Genomic DNA, 27,161 nt, shown 5'->3' with positions numbered 1-27,161 from the left:
TACAGAAAAGATATTTGAAGTATGAAATTTAAAGAGTAAATGTGCTTTTCAAAAATGGCTTTTGGGAATTACTACACATGAAAAACCCACTGGTAAGGGAAATAAATGTAAGGGAGCTATATTGGTCACTCACTTTTTTCACTTTTTAGGGGATAAGGAGCCTCAGAATATGGAGCTTCTGTACTCAATTTAGGTTGTATTGTGAATAAATTCACTGGCTCCTGCTCACGTCACAGGCTGAAACTCTAGTTCTTATGGGGGTTTTTTTCTTTTAATTAATTTTCATTTTACTTTTAATTACTTTTCATTTTATTAAATCCCTGTATTCATGCTTTAATAAATCCCCTACTTAGAAAGACTTTTTCTAAAATAGTGTTCTCTCTTTTACATCCACATATTGTTTGATGGCCAGCTATAATAATAATAATAACAGCAGCTTATATACCGCAATACCGTGAAGTTCTATGCGGTTTACAAAGATTAAGAAAAGGCACAAATCGATTGACTTTAAGAGGGGAGGAAGAAAGAGGGTTAATAGGACAGAAAATCCATTTTTGAGGAGAGAGTGATCAATAGAACAAGTTAATCGCTATAGAGGAGAGAGAAAAGAGAGGATCAGTTGTCTAGATACTTTAGGAACAGGTGTGTTTTCAGATGTTTCCTAAATTCCTCATAAGTAGTGGGCGAAAGCAATTGTTCTAGGTCTTTACCTAGATGCTGCTTGGTGCGAGAGAAGATGTTCATGGTGTTTTTTCAGTTTACAACCTCTCACTGGGGGGGAAACGAAGTTGGAATGTGAGCTTCTCTTGTGTCTGTTGGCTGAGAAGACGAAAAGGTCAGTTATATATTTAAGGGCAAGTCCGTGTAGTGCTTTGAAGCAGGAGCAGGCAAATTTAAACTTTACGCGCACCTCCATTGGCAGCTAATGCAGCTGCCGGTAGTAGGGTGTCATGTGGTCAAACTTCCTCAGCCCAAAGATCAGTTTGACCGCTGCATTTTGCATCAAATGTAAACTCTGCAAGTTCTTTTGGGAAATTGCTAAATAGGCGATGTTACAGTAGTCAAGTAGACTCAGTATGAGGGATTGGACTAGGGTTCTGAATGCCGCTGTATCGAAATAAGCTTTAATGGATCTGAGTTTCCAGAGAGTGAAAAATCCCTTTCTGATCAAGGAGTCCACCTGGTCTCTCATGGTTAGGCACTGATCCAAAGTTACACCTAGTATCTTTATGGTAGGTTGGATAGGGTAATTAAGATTATTGATACATAGTGGTGATTTGGTGTCAATCTACCTTACAATTCATTTCAATCCAGAAACGGCAAACTTGTTTTTCAAGACTAATAACATACACTCAGTTATATCTGTAGAAGTGAATCAGTACTTATCTTGAGTATACTTCTTTTTTTTTTTCTTTAACTTATTGATGTCATGAAGTTGATTCCATACTTCTTATACTAATGCCGTTGCTCATCATGCATGGACTGTTGTTTTGTCTCAGCATCATGGTGGTGTAACTGTTTCATCAATAGTAATTAGTTATTCCAAAACGTTGGCACCAACTTGCTGAAAATGCTGCAAAATCAACTTGAAAAAGTGTCCATTCAACTTTGTTTCTTGTTGGCATTCAAACATTTCAGCGTCCACTTGGCTGACAGCTTCTGCATACCCAGCTGCTCATGGATTATACATCCAACATGTATTCCTGGATATCTGTAGTATCTCAGCAATTATTTTAGCCAGTATTTGTTGATCTGACAAAATCAGGTCATGGACATGGTCAATTTCAGGAGTTGACGCCATTTAAGGCCTCCCAGACATTGCTGTATCTTTGCTCTCAAAATCCCTACGCTAAAAGTTTGCATACCACTTCTTCACTGTGGAGTATGATGGACATTTGTCACTGAGGAGAAGATTCTCAAAACTTAATGTTGCCTTTAACGCGGTCGCTAAACCAATTCCAGCCGGTTTAACGTTCATATATATTAGTGGCAGATTATCAAAACTGCGTACCATGGTCTTTTCAGAGTTTCTTAGCAGTTTCTGACTCTGCCATGCAAATGCATTACAACAAGGTCATTAATATTTAAACGAGCACTCCAAGTGATTCCCTCTATTATCGCTAGGTGATTCCCTAATCTCGCTATCCTACATTTGCAAGCAAATTTTTCCAGCAGGTCTGAACTGTCATAGCCTTACTTTCTGGTCAGTGTCTGAGCACTGATTGGCTCAAGCTTTGAAAGGAAAGTAAGGCTTGACAGCTCAGACCTGCCAGAAAATTTAGCCCCCTCCCCCTAATACTCCTACAGGAGGGATGTCCACTCCCTCCTGCCACCAAGAAACACCCGCAACACCCCCCCAGCAGCAGGGATACTCACTTCCTCCCACCGCCAAGCAACACCCCAACACCCTTCCCGCCGGCAGTGGGAGGAATGTTCACTCCCGCCGCCAAGCAACAGCCTCAACATGCCACTCCTCTCCCTCCCCGACAGCAAGAGGTAAGCTCACTCCCTCTCTCCACCACTGCCCTACCCCCAATGACCAGCCTGTGCCTCTGACAACCCCCCTCTACCCCCCTTGTTTACGAAGGCCAGCCGGAGGGATGCCTCCTACCTCCGGCAATCAGGCCTGCCTCTTCAAAATGGCGGACCTTCCTCCCCAGTGCATCCTGGGAGGTGGCAGGGAGGGGCCTAAGGCTCTGAATGGCCCAGTTTGCTTAAGGCCCTCCTCAGATTTACGTGAGCAACAGAATATACCCTAAAACAGTGTTGACAATCACGCTGACATCTATACCGAAAGTATCAGGCCTTGATCTAACCAGGGTTGAGAGCTTCAGTCCCATAGCCGGAATACCCTGGCCTGTGAAACTGTTAGAATTCTGCATAAATGCACAACTATCCAACTTCCTTGATAAGGTGGATGGACTCCACAGCTCGTAACACTGCTTTAGAGCTATGCACAGTACTGAAACCCTACTAGTGCAGCTAATTTCGATAGCCAAATCCTACCTGAGAAAGGCAAACAGTCAGTCTTACTACATTTCAAAATTTCAGCTGTATTTGATGCTTACTTCTTATATTCTGCATAGCCAACAAATCATTGGACGATACATTACAGCTCATATAGGCTGTTGAAAGCCTGAGTACATGGGCTCAGACCAACTTCCTTAAGATCAACAAACAGAAAGCCAGGGTGCTCTGGTTTGGGGACTATAACCAACTTCCTTGCAAGTAACTGATGCTTCCTTCAGGTGAGATGCTCACGATACAAAACACTGCTAAGGTACTGGGAGTCAACTTCGACTCCTTTCTATCATTCAAAGACCAGACCACAACCTTGGTGAGGAAGTTCTTCTTCAGACTAAGATAAGTGAGAACAATCAGGTCAGCTTTGACCCAAGACAACATTAGGAAGGTGGCACAAGCTATTCTGCTACACTACCTAGATTGCTGCAACTCCCTCTACTATTGCATCACAGAGAAGGAACTGAAGTGACTACAAATGTTCCAAAATGCAGCAGTGAGGCTAATTTTAAATCCAGCTGTTTTGAGAGAGCTAGGCCTTTTCTGCTTAAACTGCATTTGCTACCAATGAAAAAAATATATATTCACTACACGGCTATCTCATACACCTTCCTGAATTCAAGATCTACACAGCGCTACAAGATTCCTTTCCTGTCTTCTAAACAAGTATGCAGGAAGAAGATGCGTTCCTGTGACTGCACATCTGGAACAGTCTGCCTGAATATCTGCGGCAACCTATCACATACTGCCTTTTTAGGAAAAAGCTTAAGACATACCTTTTCCTCTTGTAACTACTAAACGCCATTTGAAGACTTCGTCCCTATCCCATCAATGTTATTTCAACCTGAGTTATCCATGTTAGATTTGCTTATCTCTAAACTAGAGTCACTAATGTAAAACCCTTTTTGCTGTAAACCATGTTAATTCCATGGAGAAAATTAAAGGATACAAGAATTGTAACTGTGATACCTCAAAAATATTCCATTCCATTATGCAAAAAAATGCATTGGCAAGGAATGTTTTCACAAAATTCTGGGCCCCAATCTGATACACTTGAGGCCCCAACAGAAACTGCAGCCTCCTCTCTTGGGTAGCTCTCAAAACATCTGGAAACACCCAAAGCTTCATACCACAAAACAGTATATGCCTTTTTCTAAAATACTTCCATGGATCCAAGTCCTAAGCAGAAACTAACAAAAACATAGGTAACAATCAATGCAGCCTCCTGAAACTGAGACCTATCAGTCTCAAAGTGTCTTGACTGAGTCACACAAACAGTCAGCTATAACAGAAGATTGTTGAACCTGAATCTCAGGAAACAGAAGATGCAATATATCTTAATTAATTTTTTATATCTTAATTAAACCAGCCCATAGGAGCCCAGAATCTCAATAAACGAATTCTTTATAATTGTTAATGCAAACATTTAAATCTTTCTTTGGAAAATTAGTAATCCTTAAGTTATTCGCCTCTACATATTTTCTAGTAATTCCAGTGTATTGGACAAAGCAAATTTGTGTATTGGACAAAGCACATTTCAAGTATTTAATTTTAAACAGTCTTTCTTCCAAATTTTCCAACTTTTTACCTTGGGCTTCAAAAAGAGTAGAATGTTCAGATACGGTGCTTATCCAGAAACAGCCACCTAGGTACTCAGTCTGCTAGCCAAATCTTTACCAAAAGTACTGTAATCAGTTGGTTTCTCCACAGTAAACAAAGCAAAGATCTCTTCATTAAAAAACATAATACCAGTAAATGAAAGCAAAGGTTAAGTTCAGAGAGATAGGATGGTTGGTAGTAAGATGATATAAGGGCTCATTTTCAAAGCACTTAGACACACAAAGTACCATGGAAACCTATGGGACGTTGTGTGTCTAAGTTAGTGTATCGCAACCTGGCAGATTCCAGGTGTGCTGTGAGTTGCCGGGAAGGAGGAGAGGCGCTGGCTGACTGCTTATAGTCACGGCAAGAAGCACGTCCTGTAGTCAGTCAGCCGTAACCTCTGCTTCTTCTCCTCACCTCTCCTTCTGCAGCACACACACACACACCGGCAGTAATAGAAGGCTCAGGGTCGCGGCTGGAGAACATTTACACATGTGTGGATGTCAACGTGTTGACTTCTGCGCATTTCCAGGTGCCCTCTGGCCGTGAGATTAATGTGCCTCACCTTAAAAAGTTTGTGATTCACTGGTCTAAGTGCTTTGAAAATGAGTCCCATAGTATCTGAATGTTTGGTTTTGAATGGAAATATGCTATACAGTACTTTTATTCCATCCCATTGCTATATAGGGATGCTCTGTGTTTATTCAATATGTTTTTATCATTAATCATTTTTATTGAGCACATACAAAATCTAGCAAAAATGAAAGAATAACAATGTAAACAACAAATATTAGGCTCAAACAATTTTCAGTATCAATCTCTAATTCCACCATTCCAACCCACCTCCCTCCACCCATTTAACCCCCACCTAATATCCAGAACAGATGTATTCAGTTATTTAAACTATATTTTAAATACCAACTAGTTATATAACTAATTTTTCCTACCCGTTTCCCCTCACAGGACTGCATTAAAAAAAACAAAACAACCCACCAACAAATAAATTACCTAAGGTCTTCCTAACAAAACACGACTGCGAGCAATGGGAGTCAATTAATCTAAAAATGGTTGCCAAGTTGTGAGTAACACTCTACCCTGTTTCATACCCCAATCAGAAATAGACATAACCTCCATAAGTACAAGATTTAACATTCTAGCGCTCCAGTGACCATAAGTCGGACCTGTAGGACCTATCCATAAATAGAGAATAGCTTTTAAACCTGAAAGAATCACCCGTTTAAAATTTTAGGTATAGGATGTTGAATATCAAAAATCCAAAATAAGCTATAGCTATTATAATGCCATTTAATATGCCACATACGACTAACTTGAGAAAAAATTATTGACCAAAATTTATGAATCGAAGGACATTCCCAGAACATATGTGCTAAAGTCGATATGTTTTTTAAATTCTGTCATTGTTTTCATTCTCACCATCTCCCCCAGAAGAGTATTTCAAGCATCCAGATCCTTTTCTGTGTGAAAAAGTACGGTATTTCCTGATGCTGCTTTTCAGTTTCCCTCCTGCACTTTCATTTCTTGTCCTCTAATTTTCTAGCTTCTTCTTTTATGATAAACCGAAGTCTGTGCTGCCGAAGCCAAAGGGAGCACTTTGGGTGAGGGACATAAAACTCACCTATGAAACATGGATGCTAGAGAATGACACGGGGAAAAAATCTGTCCCCGTCACCGCCCCGTCACTGGCCCACCATCCTCTGCACCGCCCCGTCACCGCCGTTCCCTTCACCGCCCCGTCACCGCCATCCCTTTCACCGCCCCGTCACCGCCACTGCCATCCCATTCACCGCCCCGTCACCGTCCCCGCTGCATCCATATAAGCCTTAGTACTGTAATATTTAGCTTATTCCTTTCTTATAAATCAAAGTTCCTGCTGCTGAACTAGAGAAAGAGATGTTCAGCTGGCAGGGCTTTGTTTATAAATTTTTATCAACACAACTAATATACTATTTTATCCTAAAGCAAAAAATAAATAAATAAATATAATTTTTTTTTCTACCTTTGTTGTCTGGTTTCTGCTTTCCACATCTTCTCATTGAATTCCTTCCATCCACTGTGTGTCTTCTCTCTGCGTCTTCCATTTGCTGTTACTGTGCCTCTCCCTTAACCCCCCCCCCCCCAATTGGTCTAGCACCCATCTTCTTCCCTCCGTTCCCCCATAGTCTGGCATCTGTCTTCTTCCCATTCTGTCTTCCACATTTCCCTTCGGGGTCTGTTCCTCTCCACCCTCCTTCAATGTCTGTCCTATTCCTTTCCACCACCACCCTTCCCTCCCTCCTTTACCATCTGTTCCTTTCTACCACCCTTCAGCTTCTCTCGCGTGGCCTATCTATCTACCTTCCTTCCTCTTATTTTCATGGCACGTTACAATGTAATTTGTGCAAGCCACTGGAGCCTGCAAGCTCGGTCCCTGTCCCATCCCCACAAACCATCTCGCTTCTGTGCTCCTATTTTCCCCATTTCTAATATCTCCCATATGTATCTGCCATTGCCCCCCCTGTGTCCATATACCATCCCCATGGCATGTCCCCTTTATGTCTCTGTCCCTATGCCCCATGCACATAATTTCCCCTCTTTCTGTTACCTTCCTGTGTCCAGATTTCCCCTATCTTCCTCTTCCATACCAGTGTGTCTCTTCTTTTCAACCCCATCTAGCTTTTTTCCCTCTTTCTTTCCCCCCCCCTGCTTCTAGCATCTGGCTCACCTGCCAGTCCTTCCCTTTCTTTCCTGCTGTGGGTTTTTCTTTCCGACTTCATCCCCTTTCCCTTTCACTCCCTCCTTCCAATTTGAGCCGGGAACACTAGCGATCGCACGGTCCCCGCAGTTCACACCCGCCTGCCCAATCGATTCTAGTGTTTAGCCAGCTCTCTCCCTTCTCCTCACCTTAGTTTGTAGATTTTCTTTTTCGGCGACCCGCACGCTATCAGAGAGCTGCGCACTCGCGGCTGCTCAGTGTTCAATCTTCTGCTCTGCTGCAACTTCCTGTTTCCGGTTGCGTCAGAGCAGAAGATTGAACACTGAGCAGCCGCGCGTGCGCGGCTCTCTGATAGCGTGCGGGTCGCCGAAAAAGAAAATCTACAAACTAAGGTGAGGAGAAGGGAGAGAGCTGGCTAAACACTAGAATCGATTGGGCAGGCGGGTGTGAGCTGCGGGGACTGCGCGATCCTTCATGCCTCACTGCGGGGACAAGACCATTCACCGCCCCGCGGGCGGTGAATGGCCTTGTCCCCGTCGCCGCAGCGACTGCTAGTTTTCTTCCCCGTTTTCGGCGGGTGACCCGCGGCTAAAATGCGGTGGCCGCGGGTAAACCGCCACCGTGTCATTCTCTAATGGATGCCTCTCAAGAGACTACTATACTTCATTGTAATCACTGCACATTCTCTGTGGTGGCACTCTGAGTCACTCTTCCGCTGAACCTCCAACACCTCTTCTTCCACACAGGGAGGCTGTCTGTAGCCCTTGTTGCTCAAAATGGTGTCGCAAATCAAAAAGGGGCTGCCACCTTTCCAAATATAGACAGATCTATCAGCAGTTGAGCACTTGAGATTCCAGATAAGCCTGAGCTGTGCGGCAAAGCCTGTGCAAAGGACCAATAACAGACAAAGGAGTCAACTGCCCCACCGCATCTCAGGGGGTATCTTTTCTATGTATTTATTCAAAAAGGTAAAATTCCACAAGCAAGGAACACAGCTTTTCATTCCAGGAGAGTCGCCATCTTGCTCCATTCATCTAAGCCTGCATAATTTGAGAATGCATGCTGACACAGATTGTACATCATGGCCAGCAGCTATAGGATACAAGAGGCTGAATACTGGCAAATAGAATCAGGGGGGGGGTGGATGCTTATACAGCTCCCCCTCCCGATTCGCGGTTTCTCCAATCGCGAATTCGGTTATTCGTGATTTTGTTTTTTGGCCCTTGAATTTTTAATTCAGAAACGCTGCCCTGGACATCCCCCAAACCTTACCTGGTGGTCTAGCAGCGACCCGGGGCAAGAGTGATCTTCCTACACTCCTGCCCCGTGCAGAGCCGTCATCAAAATAGCTGCTGTGGCTTCCCATTGTAGTCTCAAGTATTAATATTTCGCTCATGCCCCGCGTCACCGCTAGACCACCAGGGAGGCGGGGGTGGGTCAGAGACGGTCCCAAAAATTATTTGCGATTTTCTCTATTCGCGGGCCAGCTCTGCCCCTAACCCTCACAAATATTGAGGGTCTGCTGTAACTGGTTATTTGCTTCATTTCTATGGAAAATGAAAATGGTATAAAACTCATCATCCTTTTATCAAGCCGCGCTACCAGGGTTAGCGCGTCGGACATTTCATCACGTGCAAACCCCCGCGGCTGGCTAAAAAACTAACGCCTGCTCAATGGAGGTGTTAGTGGCTAGTGCGGCAGTTGGTTTAACATGCAGCATTACGTGCATTAAACCCCTACCGCAGCTTGATAAAAGGACCCCCAGACTCCTTTCTCCTTCCTTTTTTATATACTACATCTATCATTCTTCCTTCATTTGCCCTATTATCTTCTCTCTGTGTCTTCCCCTTCTATCCTGTTGCAACAGGTCCCTTCCCGATACGAGCAACTTTAAAGAAAGATAAGTTTAACTTATAAACATTATTTGATTAAATGAAAAGCACATAGCATTTTATAATTAATTTTACAAAAAAATTCAAAAAAGCATTTAACCGGGTTTGATGACGAGGCCAGTGTAAAAAAACTTCTTAGCCATTGAAAACAGTTGGCTAATACTGACATTTCTGAAGACCTGAAGAGATATATAGAAAAATGTTGTAACTAAAGTAAAACATTACATGCATGTATTAAACTGTTCTGGTTTCAAATCTGCGGATGAATAAGAAGTTATTCCTCACCACACTTCCAATAGCTTCCCCCCCCCCCTTCCATACCTCTGTTTCTACAAATCTACAATGGAAAATATTTTAAAAACTGCCTTTCCATGGTTTCCTTACTTATGCAGTGGCATGATGCAAGTATTAATATTTCCTTTCTGTATTTCCTTTCTCCTGTAACAATTGAGTTAATAATGGCCAGCTTGCAAGTTATTTTTAACAAAGCCAATGGCATTAACTTGCCAAGTGGTTCCAGATATGTATGTTATCTTAATTCAGTTTATCCGGATGGATAACTGGACTAAAACACAGGCATAGAAACATGAAGGCAGATAAAGGCCAAATGGCCCAACTAGTCTGCCCATCCACAGTAACCATTATCTCTTTCTCTCTCCGAGAGATCCCATGTGGCCATCCCTGGCCCTTTTGAATTCAGACACAGTCTCTGTCTCCACCACCTCTTCTGGAAGACTGTCCAATGCATCTACCACCCTTTCTGTAAAAAAGTATTTCCTTAGATTACCCCGGAGCCTATCACCTCTTAACTTCATCCTATTCCCTCTCATTGCAGAGTTTCCTTTCAAATGACCTTGCATTTCTTAGCATTAAATTTTAGCTGCCAAATTTCAGACCATTCTTCATGCTTCTCCAGGTCTTTCTTCATGTTATTCACACCATCCAGCGTATCTACTCTATTGCAGATTGTGGTATCATCCGCAGAGGTACAAGTCCTTGCATGCAATGAAGTCAGTACTGGATCAGTTTGTCAGCAGCATATCTGGAGCCTGTCATATTTCACAAAATGTTACCAGAAATTAGTTGTAATTTTTTTTCACCAGTCTGATTTTATATTACTTAGTTTTTTCCAAGAAGGCCCTACTTCTCTGTGCCTTCTCATGTGACTTCAGAAGGATTTCCATTGCCTACCCATCAGCCAGATGTATAAGTTAGTGCTGCCTTCCAAAATATGTTACTCCCAAACACATGCTTACCTTGCCCTGATGATAGGTTAGGCAAAGAGGATTTAAGAAGCTTAAAATCCTGCCCTCTATAATTTGCTCAGACCCCTCTTCCTCCCCTTCCCTATGCCTCTTTCCTCTCCTTCCTCTCCTTCCTTTTCTTATCCTTGGTACCCTTCAATCTCAACCCTGATTCTCCCTCCCTCATGATTTAAGCAGTTCTTTGCTCTAATCTGCAGGAGAAGAAATTGCCGACAGGCTGCACTGCCAGAAAGAGATGTGCAGATGAGGCTACAGAAGCTTGAAGTTATAGTCTCTGACTAAACTTGTGCAAATTGAGCTTTGCCCCCACCCCTTCCAATTACAAGGGTTAAGCCTAGCAGAGCAGCACTGGGAGATGTGCCAGAGCTTGTAATCAGAATAAGAGTGGAAGAACAGTCCATCAGCTCTTCTACTCTGAAATCCCCCCTCCCCCTACTTATTGTTTTTACAGTAGAATCCCAGTTAATTGGCACTCAACCAACCAGAACTCTCAAGCAGCCGGAAAAAAAAAAAATCTCCCCTCTCCCACAAGACCACCTTCACTGCTATCCTCCACTCCAAACCCTCTCCCCGAGGCCACCAGCGCTGTTATCCTCCAATCTAAATCTCGGTCCTTGAGCATCTGTACATGCACAAGGCCACCCTCTCCAAGATTTTCAGAGGGTGAAAGAACAGGAAGGCTTTGAGCATGCAGTGATGCTCAAACCCCTGCAGTGGCCCAGAGTAGAACATCGGTGGCAGGCTTTTTCAGCACCAGCATGCGTATGGAAAGCACTGCCCTGGTCAGTGTGGGGAGGATATGGACAGCAGCACCAATCGTCTTGGACATGAAGGGAGGGAACAGTGGATGTAGCCTTGGAGGGGGGGGGGTGCATTGCATTGGAAGATAGCAGCGCTGGTGGCCTGGGGGGGATTTGGAGTAGGAAAACAGCAGCCACAGTGATCTTCAAGGGGGGGGGGCAAAATCTAAACCAAAACCCATTTATTGGGGCCAAAAATCTTGGTTTATATTTGAGTGCTATATATATAGTAGTTAAGCCTATTTTTAATAGCAACTCTCATGCAACCAGAAACTACATTTATCCGGCATATACCAATCCCCATGGGTGCTGGTTAAGTAAGAGTCTACTGTAATAACAAAGCTAAAGGCAACCAGAGTGGGAAGGATTTGCACAGGTGAGATGGCGGGTAGGAAAACTCACTTTATGTAATGTAATGTAATGTAATTTATTTCTTATATACCGCTAAACTCCGTTAGGATTCTAAGCGGTTTACAGAAAAATAGACAATACTGGTGTTCCAGTTTCAATTCAGCCCTCCATTAGAGACAATTGTCTGCAATCCATCTTCAGAGGAGCTAGGGCATTCTGGCACAGCATTGGGCAAACTTTCTGGTGTAGAATAAGCTAGAAGAAACATAAATACGGGCCAGAGTTGGGAACTGAGGGGCAGATTGCAGCACATCTGTGCTATACAATAATAATGAGCATGCAAAATACTGCCGCATTAAAATCAAAGCAGTAATGGGCAGCACATTGATGATACATGCCACCTTTCCTCTCCATGCTGGATCGGTGACTGGCTCAGACACTGACAGGAAAGGTGACCTTAAAAATAAAATAAAAGACAAGCATGCCACAGCATTTTGCCTATCCTGTCTCATACTGACCTCAAAATTACTTGACCCCGATCCCTCCCAACCTCCCTCTGACATGATCAGTCCCCTCCCTTCCTCCTTCCCACCTTCCCAAACTGTTTCCCTGGTGCAAAGCACTTGCCCAGAATTTAAAACCAAGTTGTTCTTGGTGTCTAATGTTTTCCCTCTCCTCATCCAGCCCCCCATCCTCCAACCCAGTACTTCTTTATAGGACAAGATCGATGCCCACTCTTGTCTCAGGTGCCATCATTTTGAAAATGGTAGGGCACTGCCCTACCTGGTGCATTCTGGGATGCTACTAAGTAACAGGGAAACCGTTTGGCTGGGCGGGAGGAAGGAGGAATGTGCCAGGGAAGGGAATAGGGTCCAGTGAGAGGGTGCTAGAGTGGGGCAGAGGGGAAGGAGATAGTAAGTGAGCTCTACCTGGTAGTAGATGCTGGTGTTGAACCCTCATGGTAGACATCAGTGTTCAGTCCAGCATGCTAGGGTAGCTATGTAGTGTGTATTTTAATATGCTATGTGCTGATGTCTACCATGGCTTTGCAGAAGCCCTTTCAGCATACAACGGCCATTAACACGCAGGTGAACTGCTTGTTAAAGGCGCACTGTAGCCAGCAGTAGCTTTCTGCATCGGTCCCTGAGGGATCCAAGAGTCAGGTGAGTAGAGAACTCTGATAGAGGCTGGTGACTAGGTTTCTAGCTCTTGTTGTTTGAGGATAGAGAGACATGGTTACAGATTTCCTCTTTAGAAAAAGAGGACCCATGGTCCCGTCCCATTCTGCCTCTAGCCCTGCCCCAGGCCCAACCCACACTAACCTCTGGTCTCCTTCCCCAAGCTTGGGGCTGCATCTGAAGGCCCTCTGCGCATGCTTGGACATAACGCAATGACATCATGTGCATGTGTGCGTATGACATGAACATCCGCGCATGCGCAGAGGACCTCCAGATGCAGCCTCAAGCTCGGGGACTTCCAGAACCTGGACAAACTACTAGGTTTTGGAAATCCCTCTGAGCACCTGGACAGTCCTCTAAAAAGAGGATATATCTGGGTTTTCCTGGATGTCTGGTAACCCTATGCAATGCTTTTGCTTGGCTATACCATGGAAAAAAATGCACCATATTGTTCCCATGGGATGGTTACACATCTGTAGTCACAGTAATTCCATTTAAATTTTTATCGCTGCATTTTCTAACAGCTCAGAAGCACTGATACATCAGTTCCTTTTTATTTTTTTGTGTTTATTTTTATAGAAACAGTTTCAGACCTAAAGGTTTTGATAGTACTTATATCGACAGAAATCTTCTCTTACCGTGTTTCCCCCATTATAGGACCTCCTCCTTTAGTAAGACACCCCCCTTTTTTTCCCCACCTGGGAAATATAAGGCCCCCCCCCCCGAAAATAATGCACTATTTGGCAAGCATGTCTTGGCGATCCAGAGTACTGGTACAGTACCGTATGCGTGGTCACACAACTTCCTGCTTCCGCTGTCCAGGAAAACAAGCCCAGGAACAGCCTCTGTACACCGAGGCCCTGATTTTCCAAAAGTGCGTCCCGATTTTAGGCAGCTGTAGACGTCCTACAGCTGTCTAATCAGCCAATCGGGATGCACGTTTTTAAAAATAAAATGCTCCCCAGGCAGGCCGCCCGGGAGAGGCGTCCTATACTAAACGCCGATTCTGTAACCGGCGTCTTTAGAGAATCGGGTTAAATTAGACGCGGCCGCTATACTTATGGCAGCAAGGGATCTCCCTGCTGCAATATGTATAGCGGCCGCGGTTGTTGCGGCCACCTGTCCCATCACCGACAGGAGAATGCCTAACTCCTCCTGTCGGAACCCCTCCCCCCCTCACCCCCAAACTCGTAATCGCCGACAGGAGAATGTCCAACTCCTCCTGCCGGAAAGCCCAACGACCCCCCGCCCCAACTAATCTCCCTCCCCCAACTAACCTTTCAATGTTGGTCAGCTGGACGGGTCTTGCTGCCGTCCAGCCGACGGGTCTGCCTCGTGGAAATGAGACGGCATGCCCCTTCCCGGCCCATCCCCACTAATCCTAAGGCCTGATTGGCCAAGGTGCCTAGCCTGGGCCAATCAGGCCTTAGATTTAGCGGGGATGGGCCGGGAAGGGGCGTGCCGTCTCATTTCCACGAGGCAGACCCGTCGGCTGGACGGCAGCAAGACCCGTCCAGCTGACCAACATTGAAAGGTTAGTTGGGGGAGGGAGATTAGTTGGGGCGGGGGGTCGTTGGGCTTTCCGGCAGGAGGAGTTGGGCATCCTCCTGTCGGCGATTACGAGTTTGGGGGTAGGGGGTTCCGGGGTTCCGACAGGAGGAGTTGGGCATCCTCCTGTCGGCGATTACGAGTTTGGGGGAGAGGGGGGTTCGGGCTTCCGACAGGAGGAGTTGGGCATCCTCCTGTCGGCGATTACGAGTTTGGGGGGGAGGGGGCTCGGGGTTCCGACAGGAGGAGTTAGGCATTCTCCTGTCGGTGATGAGACAGGCGGCCGCAACAACCGCGGCCGCTATACATATTGCAGCAGGGAGATCCCTTGCTGCCATAAGTATAGCGGCCGCGTCTAATTTAACCCGATTCTCTAAAGACGCCGGTTACAGAATCGGCGTTTAGTATAGGACGCCTCTCCCGGGCGGCCTGCCTGGGGAGCATTTTTTTTTTTTTAAACGTGCATCCCGATTGGCTGATTAGACAGCTGTAGGACGTCTACAGCTGCCTAAAATCGGGATGCACGTTTGGAGAATCAGGGCCTTAAATGTTTTTCTGGTTTGTGATACAGTTTTTCTGGTTTGTGATACAGCTTTTCTGGTTTGTGATGACCTGTACCATATACAGGTAATAAATGTCTTTTTTTCAGCAATAAATGTGTACTGTATTCTTCTTCATGGAAAAATAAGACATCCCCCCTGAAAATAAGACCTTGTGCATATTTTGGAGTTTTTAAAAATATAAGACAGTGTCATATATTCGAGGAAACAGGGTATTTGCTCAGTTACAGCATTAGAATTTTACTGATGACAGAACAGACTTTTCCCCTTATCTGGTAGTGAAGCAGTTAAATCTAGAGTGGGAGCACATCAGGAAATTGAATAAATTGCAGGCAGGACGGTTAAGTCACAGTATCAGCTGCACCGGTTATCATACTGTATGAATATGATGACTGGATTCTTTTCACAACCTGTGGCTTTACAGATACAGATGAAATTTGAAGACCATTGAGGCTCAGTGCTAAATCTACAACTTTGAGTACAGTAAGTACAATTCTTATTGTTGGTGTAGTCAGGGTGAGTGTTATACACTGGTGAGTCTCACCGTGACTGCTAATAGTAGTGGTGAAGGAATACAGCAGAGATGGTGGTAGCAGTCCCTGAACATCAGGACTAACATAAGAAATGCCTGTACCGGATCAGACCTGGGGTCCATCTAGTCCGGTGATCAGCACACGCGGAGGCTCAGCCAGGCGTACCCCGGCGAATACCTTAGTCACTCGTATCCCTCGATGTGTCCTGCAAGAAGATGTGCGTCCAATTTTTCCTTAAATCCTAGAATGGTGGTTTCCTCCACCACCTCTTCTGGGAGAGAGTTCCAGGTAACCATGGGTATAAAAGTATTATTGCTATATGCAGTCCCTAGTTCTAGAGCTGCCTAAGGTATACAGTTGGGATTTGGAATGTTTCTGTACCTGGAAGTGAGAGGTTATCAAGATGGTAGTAAGCAGGTGCCTGCAGACTTGCTGGAGCCTGGAAAGGGCCAGACTCCTTGTTCATGGTGGGGGCTGGGTGTTTCAAGCAGCACAGCACTGAAAGGAGACCAAAACAGACTTAAGACCTATTCTTGGGAGGGAATTATGTCTTTTAGGTTTATCTCCTACTCAATGGTCTAGGGTCTACCCAACCAGGAGGATCCTTGCCATCTGACAAATTTCTACACCTCCAGGAGATTTTTGTACAGAGTTGGACATTGATCATTGTTGTTTGGCGTTGGATTGTGGTTCAAGAAATCAGCTCTTCTGTTTCACAGAAGAGTAAAGTTCAGTTGGAAGTTGCAATCTTTGGTGTAGTCTGCATTTCTTTGGAGGAGTAAGAGACTGAGTGGAGTGTGCCAGTGTGAAGTTGGTCCCAGCTCATGGTCGTAAACTGAACAAATTACTTTGTGTGACCCTCCCTTCCCAGCTGCCGAGTAAGCAAGGGACTTACATTGAGATGAAAAACATAAGTGTCTGTTTGAAGAAAGAAATGGCAGTCTGTTAACATGCAGGTGATGAGAGACACAACAAAATAACAACACAGGGTAATTTATATTATTTTTTGGCTTTCAGATCACTTTGGAATGGAGTGTTTCCAAGAAAGGTGGTATAGAAATGTAACTTGTTCTCTCTCAGGAAAGGAACTGCAGTTTTATCAGAGCATGATGACTAACTGGCAGTGTTTATTTATTCTGTTGGTGTACTGTGGCCACTATGCAATGCCTAGATATACTGTAGCTAAAAGAAAGAGAAGGGCACTCTTAAATCAGTATTCTGGCCATTGTTTGTGGATTCTAGCATGGCCATTTCATTGGGAAGTTATGACAAGGCTAGGTTGTGTACAGAAAGACCCTGCATAGTGTTAAACAAGTTAATGTCTAGAACAGGAATCTCAAAGTCCCTCCTTGAGGGCCGCAATGAATATGCATTGAAAGCAGTGCATGCACATAGATATCATGCATATTCATTGGGGAAATCCTGAAAACCCGACTGGATTGCGGCCCTCAAGGAGGGACTTTGAGATCCCTGGTCTAGAATAACTAGTTTGTTTTGTTTGCTTATTTGAAAGTAGTTGACTAGAGATTATTTTGAAAGGATAATAGCTGTCTAGATGCAAATTCTCAGGACACAAGCCCCATTCACTAAGACTTGAGCATGGGATCTTCGAAGTAGGCTTTTGGTTTGATTGTTTGTTAAGAACTGTAAGCATATTTTAGAAGCAGCAATATAACCGTGGAGGAATAGCCTAGTGCAGGGATAGGCAATTCCGGTCCTCGAGAGCCGGAGCCAGGTCAGGTTTTCAGGATAGCCACAATAAATATACGAGATAGATTTGCATCTAAAGATTTGCATTGTGGATATCCTGAAAACTTGACTGGCTCTGATCGTCGAGGACCAGAATTGCCTACCCCTGGCCTAGTGGTTAAAGCAGTAGGCTGAGAATCAGGGAAGTTAGTACAGTAGTACCTTGGATTATCCCAGGACAAGCAGGCAGCATATTCTTAACGCATGAGTGACGTCACCGACGGAGCCCCGGTACGGACCTTTTTAACTAGAAAGTTCTAGTTGGCCGCACCGCGCATGCGCGAGTGCCTTCCCACCCGACGGAGGAGTGCGTGGTCCCCAGTTTCTTCGTTTCCGCGGATCGAAGAAGACACATGTGTTTTCAACGGCCGTTGAAAAACTAATTTTTTGCCTTCCCGCTCGCGTATTTTCTCACTTTTTTCCTATTTTTCTTATTGGATTCCCTTATTTTTGTTTTCAAAAAAAAAAAAAAAAAAATCGTTGAGTTTTCCTTATTTTTTCAGGCCGGCCCCGGCGGGGCCTGTTGCCACCATACAAGCCTCCGGATTCAATTTTGCGGAGGCCGTGTTTCCCTTCATGCCCCCTCAACCGGGTTTTAAGAAGTGCCAGCGGTGTGCACGCCCGATCTCCCTCACCGACCCACACAATTGGTGCCTCCAGTGCTTGGGTCCAGAGCATCGGGCTGACACCTGCACCCGCTGTGCTACGCTTAAAAAGCGTACTTTGAAAAATCGGCAGATCCAGCAAAATATTTTGTTTGGTACCGGATCTGCCATGGAACCGGCTGCAACGTCGACGGCACCACAAAAGTCGGCACCGACGACATCGACACCACCGGACCCTTCCTCGGGGTCGTTGGGCCCAGGTAAGCCGGCTAAGAAGCCTCCCACTTCCCTTGAGCGCCGTCCTGCCACGGTTGCGACACTGGCCCTCCCGGCACCGCACCGGCCCCGCAAACGCTCTGCTCTGATCTCGGTGAGTGCCTCATCATCGGCCTCCTCATCGCCGGAGCGTAGAGCGGCACCTATGGTACCGAAGAAGAAAAAAGCGGTACCGGTGCCTCCCCTGGACGACCGCATCGCGGCCATACTCCAAACACAGTTACAGGAGCAGCTGCAACAACAGCTCCAACAACTGTTGCCGGCGTTGCTGGCACCGCACCTTCCGGTACAGGACCGGTCCGAGCCTCACATTGTCCCATCGGTGTCGACCCCCTCGGTACCGATTAATACTTCCATGCCGGTGCTCTTGGCAGAAACACCTACAGTACATACCCGTGATGCTGCCGACCCTGTCCGGTCCCAGGAACGACATCGGTCTTCCTCACCCGGTACCGCCTCGGTGCGCTCAGGCAAATCTCTTTCAAAGACCCGCCATGCCGAGCCCTCCACACCGATGTCCAAACGTACGCACCCCGACGTTAGGGACCCAGATTTGTGGGAAGACTCCCCTCACGGTACCGAGGAGGACGCTTCATCAACCGATGAAGAATCCTCCATGACCGGCACCGTCTCAAAACCAGAGCAATCCTCTTTCTCCAAATTCCTTAGGGAGATGTCAGCAGCTCTTTCCATTCCCTTAGAGTCTGACTCTAAAAAGTCTCAGGCTTTCCTCGATGCCCTAGACTTTGAGCAACCTCCCAAAGAATTTCTGAAGTTGCCCGTCCACGACATCTTACGGGAAACTTTCTATAAAAACTGGGAAGCTCCCCTCACGGTTCCTGGAGCCCCTCGTAAATTGGATAGCTTGTACCGGGTTATTCCAATCCCAGGGTTTGACAAACCTCAATTACCCCACGAGTCCCTCCTGGTGGAATCTACTTTGAAAAAATCTCAGGGTTCCAGTGTATATGCCTCCACCCCTCCTGGCAGAGAGGGAAAAACCATGGATAAATTTGGTAAGCGCCTTTTCCAAAATGCCATGTTAGCCAATAGAGCCAACAACTACACCTTCCACTTCTCCTTCTACATGAAGCATCTGGTGCAACAGCTCTCCTCCTTACAGAAATATCTTCCTGAACGTAAGGTCCCTCTTTTCCAGCAACATATTTCCAGCCTCCTCCAACTCAGGAAATTCATGGTTTGCTCCATCTACGACTCATTTGAGCTGACCTCTCGCGCATCTGCAATGACGGTGGCCATGCGCCGTTTGGCATGGCTGAGAGTCTCTGACCTAGACATTAACCACCAGGACCGCCTGGCTAACGCACCTTGTCTGGGTGATGAACTCTTCGGAGAGTCCCTGGTCTCAACAACCCAGAAACTCTCAGCACATGAGACCAGGTGGGACACTCTGATTAAACCTAAAAAGAAGACTCCACCTGCTCGCACCTACAGACAGCAGTCTTCCTACCAGCACAGGTTCTCGGCCAGACCTCTCAACCCGCCTCAACAGCAGCCACGCCGACCTCGGCAACAACATCAAACTCAGGCTCGCTCTCAGTCTCACCAACCTGCCAAGCCTCTACCTCCGTCAAAATCATCTCAGCTCTTTTGACTCTTTTCTCCAGGGCATAGCCAGTCTCCCAACATCATTGCCTCTTCCTCAGCCTATCGGAGGACGCCTCCAACTCTTCCTCAGCCGTTGGGAGGTCATCACATCAGACCAATGGGTCCTCAACATCATTCGCCACGGCTACTCTCTCAACTTCCAGACTCTTCCACCAGACAATCCTCCCGTAAAGTCTGCTTCTCACTCCTCCCAAACCCCCCTCCTCCTGAGGGAGGTCCAATCCCTCCTTTTTCTCAATGCCATCGAAGAGGTGCCTCCGGACCAAAGGGGTCAGGGATTCTACTCCCGCTACTTCCTGGTTCCCAAGAAGACAGGAGACCTCCGCCCCAACCTCGATCTCAGGGACCTCAACAAGTGTCTGGTCAAAGAGAAGTTCAATTCGATTTCAAATATATTTATTGAGTTTTATGTAATCAAAACAGAAATACAAAAAGAAAAAAAAAAAGGGTACAATGAACAAGTGAGCAATGAGGTTCAACCGAACCAAGAAAAGTTCAGAATGCTCTCCCTGGCCATGCTTTACCCTCTTCTCTCTCAACACGACTGGCTATGTTCCCTGGACCTCAAAGAGGCCTACACTCACATCCCCATCAATCTGAATTCACGTCGCTACCTCCGTTTTCAGATTCAGCACCGCCACTATCAGTACAAGGTACTACCTTTTGGCCTCACATCATCGCCCAGGGTGTTCACCAAGTGCCTTATTGTGGTAGCGGCCTTCCTCAGGTCTCACAACCTCCAGGTGTTCCCCTACTTGGACGATTGGTTGGTGAAAGCAACTACGTCTCCACTTGTGCTGCAAGCCACTCATCACACCATCTCTTTCCTCCATCTCTTGGGGTTCGAGATCAACTACCCCAAGTCGCATCTGCTTCCCACACAGCAACTTCAGTTCATCGGAGCAGTTCTCGACACCACTCTGATGAGGGCGTTTCTCCCCTTCGACCGACACCGGACCCTGCTCCACCTCTGTCGTCAGGTGCTCCTTCATCAAACCATCCCAGCTCGACAGATGATGGTCCTCTTGGGCCACATGGCCTCGACAGTCCATGTACTTCCTCTGGCGTGACTCCACCTCAGGACACCTCAGTGGACTCTAGCCAACCAATGGTCACAGACCACGGATCCTCTTTCTCATCCCATCTCTGTGACATCGTCTCTTCAGCAATCTCTTCAATGGTGGTTGAACTCCTCCAATCTTTCCAGGGGTCTACTCTTTCATCTACCCCCTCACTCCATGATCATAACCACGGATGCCTCCCCCTATGCGTGGGGAGCTCACCTGGGAGATCTACGCACCCAGGGACTCTGGACCCCTCAGGAGCGTCAACATCACATCAATTTCCTGGAACTCAGGGCCATGTTCTATGCTCTCAAGGCCTTCCAGCACCTTCTCTGCCCTCAGGTTCTTCTCCTGTGCACAGACAATCAAGTCGCCATGTACTACATAAACAAGCAAGGTGGCACCGGATCTCGCCTCCTCTGTCAGGAGGCTCTCCGCATCTGGACCTGGGCCACGGACCACAGTCTCTTCCTCAAGGCTGTCTACATCCAGGGCGAACAGAACTCCCTGGCCGACAATCTCAGCCGCATCCTTCAACCTCACGAGTGGACTCTGGACCCCGCAACACTCCGATCCATCTTTGCTCGCTGGGGCACTCCACAGGTGGACCTCTTTGCAGCTCCTCACAACCATCAGCTGCCCCAGTTCTGTTCCAGACTCTTCTCTCCTCACCATCTGGCCCCGGATGCATTCCTGCTCGACTGGACGGATCGGTTCCTCTATGCCTTTCCTCCACTCCCTCTGATGTTGCGGACATTATACAAACTCCGCAGGGACAGGGCCACCATGATTCACATCGCTCCTCGGTGGCCTCGCCAACAGTGGTTCTCCCTCCTGCTTCAGCTCAGCTCCAGGGAGCCCATTCCTCTTCCTGTGTTTCCTACTCTACTTACACAGCAGCATCAGTCTCTACTACATCCCAATCTGTCTTCGCTCCACCTGACAGCTTGGTTTCTCTCGGGCTGACCTCTCCAGAGAATCTGTCTCAGCCTGTCCGTCGCATTTTGGATGCCTCCAGGAAACCGGCCACTCTCCAATGTTACCATCAGAAGTGGACCCGGTTTTCCTCTTGGTGTCTCCTGCATCATCACGATCCCACCTCATTGGCGGTGGAAACTGTACTGGACTATTTGCTCTCTCTGTCCGATGCTGGCCTCAAGTCTACCTCAATCAGAGTCCACCTCAGTGCCATCACTGCGTTTCATGAGCCTTTCCTCGGAAAACCTCTCACGGCTCATCCTCTGGTTTCCCGGTTCAAGAGAGGCCTCTTCAATGTCAAACCGCCTCTGAAGCCTCCTCCTGTCGTCTGGGACCTGAATGTGGTTTTATCAGCCCTCATGAAACCTCCTTTTGAGCCTCTTGCCACAACTTCGCTCAAACTTCTGACATGGAAGGTGCTTTTCCTCATTGCCATCACTTCTGCCAGGAGGGTTAGTGAGCTGCATGCACTGGTCGCCGATCCACCGTTCACTGTTTTTCACCATGACAAGGTGGTTCTGCGTACCCATCCTAAATTCCTCCCCAAGGTGGTCTCGGCTTTTCACCTCAACCAGTCCATTGTGTTGCCTGTCTTTTTCCCTAAACCCCATTCTCATCCTGGGGAACAGGCGTTGCACACGCTGGATTGTAAGCGTGCCCTTGCATACTACCTTGACCGTACCAGGGCTCACCGCTCGTCTCCTCAGCTCTTTCTGACCTTCAATCCTAACCGTCTAGGTCGTCCTGTCTCTAAACGGACGCTTTCCAACTGGCTTGCTGCCTGCAATGCGTTCTGTTATGCTCGGGCCGGTCTCTCACTGGAAGGTGCTGTCACGGCCCACAGGGTCAGAGCTATGGCTGCTTCTGTGGCTTTCCTCCATTCCACGCCCATCGAGAAAATCTGCAAGGCTGCCACTTGGTCCTCAGTTTACACGTTCACTACTCACTACTGTCTGGATGCCTTCTCCAGACGGGATGGACACTTCGGCCAATCTGTGTTACAAAATTTATTTTCCTAATGGCCAACCATCCCTCCTCCCTCTCAGTTAGCTTGGAGGTCACCCATGCGTTAAGAATATGCTGCCTGCTTGTCCTGGGATAAAGCACAGTTACTTACCGTAACAGGTGTTATCCAGGGACAGCAGGCAGATATTCTTACGTCCCACCCTCCTCCCCGGGTTGGCTTCTTAGCTGGCTTATCTTAACTGGGGACCACGCACTCCTCCGTCGGGCGGGAAGGCACTCGCGCATGCGCGGTGCGGCCAACTAGAACTTTCTAGTTAAAAAGGTCCGTACCGGGGCTCCGTCGGTGACGTCACCCATGCGTTAAGAATATCTGCCTGCTGTCCCTGGATAACACCTGTTACGGTAAGTAACTGTGCTTTACGAGTATAATCCTTTCCAGGAGCATGCTCGTAATCCAAAATGCTCGTTTATCAAAGCGAGTTTCCCCATAGGAAATGATGGAAACTCGCTTTGATGCGTTCCCCCCCCCCCCCCCCCCCGAGAACTGGCATTGCTCCCCTTGAAGGCCCCCCCTGCGATCAGGCACCCCCCCTGCGATCCGGCACCCCCCTGCCTCGAACTGGCACTCCCCCGCCACGATCCAACCCCCCCCTACACGATTGGGCACCTCCCCCCCCCCGACACGATCCGACCCCCCCCCCTGACACGATTGGGCACCCCCCCGACACAATTGGGCACCCCCCCCACCGCTTCTTACCCTCATCTGGGCACTCTTGAAGATCGGCCTCCTCGTCTGCTGGGCTTTGAGCATGCTCAGATGCTCAAGGCTCAGCAGACAAGGGCCGATCTTCAAGAGTGCCCAGATGAGGGTAAGAAGCGGCGGGGGGGTGCCCAATTGTGTCGGGGGGGGGGGTCGGATCATGTTGGGGGGGTGCCCAATCTTGGCAGGGGGGGGTCGGATCGTGGCGGGGGGGGGGGTACCAGTTCGAGGCAGGGTGGGTGCCGGATTGCGGGGGGGGAGGGGTGCTCGTAAATCGAGCCATGCTCGGTTTCCGAGGCACCGATTTTGCAAATGTTTTGTTCGTCTTGCAAAACACTTGCAAACCGGTGCACTCGTAAACCGAGGTACCACTGTATCTCCTTCTGATCGTAGATTTGTCACAACCTTGTCTTGCCTCAGATATAAATTTAGGCCCCAGTGCTCAATCTAACCCTGCAATGCTCAATAGCAAATGGCATTCAAATTTTATGCGCACTAGTAAATTGGAAGCAAGGGGGAGGAATGTGCATGTGCACTCACAGCTTTTGTTTCGATCGCCCCAAAAAAACAGAATGCAAGCACAGGCTGGTGCCATTCTTCTATACCTTTAAATATAAGCCTTTTTTTTTTTTTTTTAATTATGCTTAAATTTTTGAAAGATGGAACAATGGGTGCAGATATGTGCTTGCTTTTTTAGTTTTGATCAGACACTAACTGCGCTTAGAGGCTTCACGGGCTTCCTATCACTTTGAAAAGAACACACAACCAGTATTTTAATATGAGAAATGAATAAGAAATCCTGTTTTTGAACCCTTACATTACATTACATTAGTGATTTCTATTCCGCTTGTGCCTTGCGGTTCTAAGCGGATTACATTAGAAGATGGCTGGACATTTCCAGGCGATGACAATACAATTATTTGTATAACTTTACAAACTTTGCAAACCTAACTTTACTTAACTTTTCGTACATAACTTTACATAACTTTACGTACATAACTTTACGTGGAGTTACTTTGTGTTACTTTACATTATCCTTACCGTGCTTGCATAACTTGCATTAAGTTTACATAATTTATCTTACATAATTTATCTTACATAACTTTACAAGACTTTACGTAGAGTTATTTTATGTTATTTTACCTTATTATTCCAGTACATTGCATAACTTACATTACATGATATTACAAAGCATAACCTTATGTTATATTACAACGCATAACCTTATGTTACTTTACATAATATTACAACGCACAATCTTATGTTACCAAAAAATCGTCTGTTCCTAGGTTGCTATATCTGATTTTTTCGGTATTTGGGGAGACTGTGTTTCTAGATATGAATTGGCTTTACGCCCGATGCAGCTAGATTAGATGTTGCCTATGGGGACGAAGTTGCAGTTGGTTGAGAGTTGCAGTAGGTTATGAAGGGAGAGAAGATGATGGTAGATTATAATATTGGGATGTGTTTTTTGAATAGTATGGTTTTTATATCTTTTCGAAACGCTTTGTAGTCCGTAGTTGTGGTCAGCAGCTTGGATATGGTGGGGTCAATTTTCGCGGCCTGTGTAGCAAGTAGGTTGTCATATAGCTTTTTGCGTTTTGTGCCTTTGAGTGAGGGGTAGGTGAATGGAGTCTGGGTTCTCCTTACTCTAGTTGAGAGGTTTCGGGTTAGGCGGCTGTTTAGGTAGAGAGGTGCTGTTCCGTTTAGTGCTTTGAATAATAAACAGTATAGTTTGAATTGAGTTCTTGCTTGTATCGGTAGCCAGTGTGAGTCGAGATAGGCATTAGTGATGTGATCGTATTTTCCTAGCGAGTAGATAAGTCTGAGTGCTGTGTTCTGTACTGTCTGTAGTTGTTTGGTCATGTAAGCGGGGCATGGTAGATAAAGGCTGTTGCAGTAGTCTACAAGTCCTAGTACAAGTGATTGGACTAAGATCCTGTATTGAATTTTGTCAAAGAATTTTCTTATTTTTCGCAGGTTGCGCATGGTGTAGAAGGCTTTTTGGATGGTTTTGTTAGTATGAGTCTGCATTGTGCATCTCCTGTCTATTGTTACTCCCAGGATTTTGAGTGCTGGCTGTATTGGGTATGTGATTGCATTTGTCGTCAGATCAGTTAAGGTAGGTTCTTTGTCTTTTTCTAGCAGCAGGAATTTGGTTTTATCCGTGTTCAGTTTCAGTTTGTGGTTGGTCATCCATGTTTCTACCGTTTCCAGAGTTATTTTCAGTCGTCCTGATGAGTTGGGGTCTTGGGTATTGAAGGGGAGAAGGATTGTTATGTCGTCTGCGTAGCTGAATGAGACTATATTTAGGGAGTCTAGAGTGGTGCCCAGTGAGGATACGTAGAGGTTGAAAAGTATGGGTGATAATGGAGATCCTTGTGGTACTCCACAGGGGTTTGACCAAGGGTCAGATATGTGGTCTTTTGTCTTTACTTTATAAGTTCTAGTTTTTAGAAAGCCTTGGAACCAGTTGAGTACCAAACCTGTGATCCCTATGGCGTCTAGTATCTGGAGTAGTATGTTGTGATCCACTAGGTCGAAAGCTGCTGAAAGATCTAGTTGGATAAGTAGTATCCTGTTCCCTTTGCTGAGGTGTTGGTGGGCTATATCCATTAGAGATACAAGTAGTGTCTCTGTGCTGTGGTTTTTTCTGAAACCTGATTGTGATGGGTGTAGTATGTTGTGGTCTTCTAAGTAGTTGGTGAGGTATTGTGCTACAAGACCTTCTTGTAGTTTGATATATAATGGGATTGAAGCGATGGGTCTGTGGTTGGCTGGATTATTGTTTGGAGCTTTGGGATCTTTCGGTATGGGGGTGATAATAATCTCGCCTAGTTCTGGTGGGAAGTGACCATCTGTGAGCGTGGATTGTAGCCAGTTCATGAGGTTAGCTTTGAACTTGATGGATGCGGTTGTTAGCAGGTACGATGGGCAGCTGTTTAGGTCACAAGAAGTTTTACTATATTTGTTGTATAGTCGAGTCATGTCGTTCCATTGTATTTTGGGGAAGTTAGTCCACGTTCTGTCAGCTACTAAGGCTTCATCTATTGTTGGTGTTGTTATAATCTCATCGAGGAGGGTTAATGAATTGTTGAATGTGGATCTGATATTGGTGATTTTGTGCTTGAAGTAGTCTGCTAATTGGTGAGCTGAAGGAGATTGGTTTCCTTGAGCAGCTAGGAAAGGTTTGGTGTCTGTGAGTTTTCTTACAATATTGAAGAGTATTTTTGAGTCTGGGTTTTCAGTGCCTATTAGTTTGGAATAGTATGCTTTCCTTTTTTCCTTTAGTTTGATGTTATATTGTTTGATTTGGATTCTCCATGCTACTTTTGTTTGGTCTTGTTTCTGTTTTTTCCATATTCTTTCGAGGTGTCTGCATTGTCTTTTTAAATGGAGAAGTTCAGCGTCGAACCATTTGTCTGAAGGTCTACAGATTTTGTTTTTTGTTTTTATTGGTGCTAGCTCGTTCAAAGTAGCTTCGCTAATGGTACGCCAGTGAGTTACAAATTCTTTGGGGTTGATTTGGTCGAATGCTGGATCTACCTTCTCCCAAAATGTAGTAGGATTGATTTTCTGTCGTGTGTTGATGTGGATTTTTTGGGGTGCGGGTTTGTGGTTGTTTTGAGCCCAGTTTATGGTGAAAGTGTATTTGTAGTGGTCTGACCAGA

General features: G+C 46.2%; 1 protein-coding gene across 5 annotated transcripts in view; it reads left to right on the top strand.

Annotated features, from left to right (window-relative positions):
* SLC31A1 (solute carrier family 31 member 1) overlaps window positions 1-27,161 on the top strand; it is a 170,009-nt gene that overhangs the window by 33,398 nt on the left and 109,450 nt on the right. Inside the window, exon 3 of one of the 5 annotated variants that reach the window (XM_033960339.1) lies at window positions 15,355-15,413. The exons of 2 other annotated variants lie outside the window; for them this stretch is intronic. The gene's annotated coding sequence lies outside the window, so the exon portion shown is untranslated. Of the gene's footprint in view, window positions 1-15,354; window positions 15,414-16,257; window positions 16,453-27,161 lie in introns of those variants that run through there. 2 more of the 5 variants (XM_033960341.1, XM_033960340.1) reach the window with 2 other exon arrangements.

This window comes from Geotrypetes seraphini, chromosome 10, assembly GCF_902459505.1.
Source record: "Geotrypetes seraphini chromosome 10, aGeoSer1.1, whole genome shotgun sequence".
Taxonomy (NCBI): Eukaryota; Metazoa; Chordata; class Amphibia; order Gymnophiona; family Dermophiidae; genus Geotrypetes; species Geotrypetes seraphini.
The sequence above is the reverse complement of the archived record's forward strand: the minus strand, read 5'-3'. Positions and strand labels throughout refer to the sequence as shown.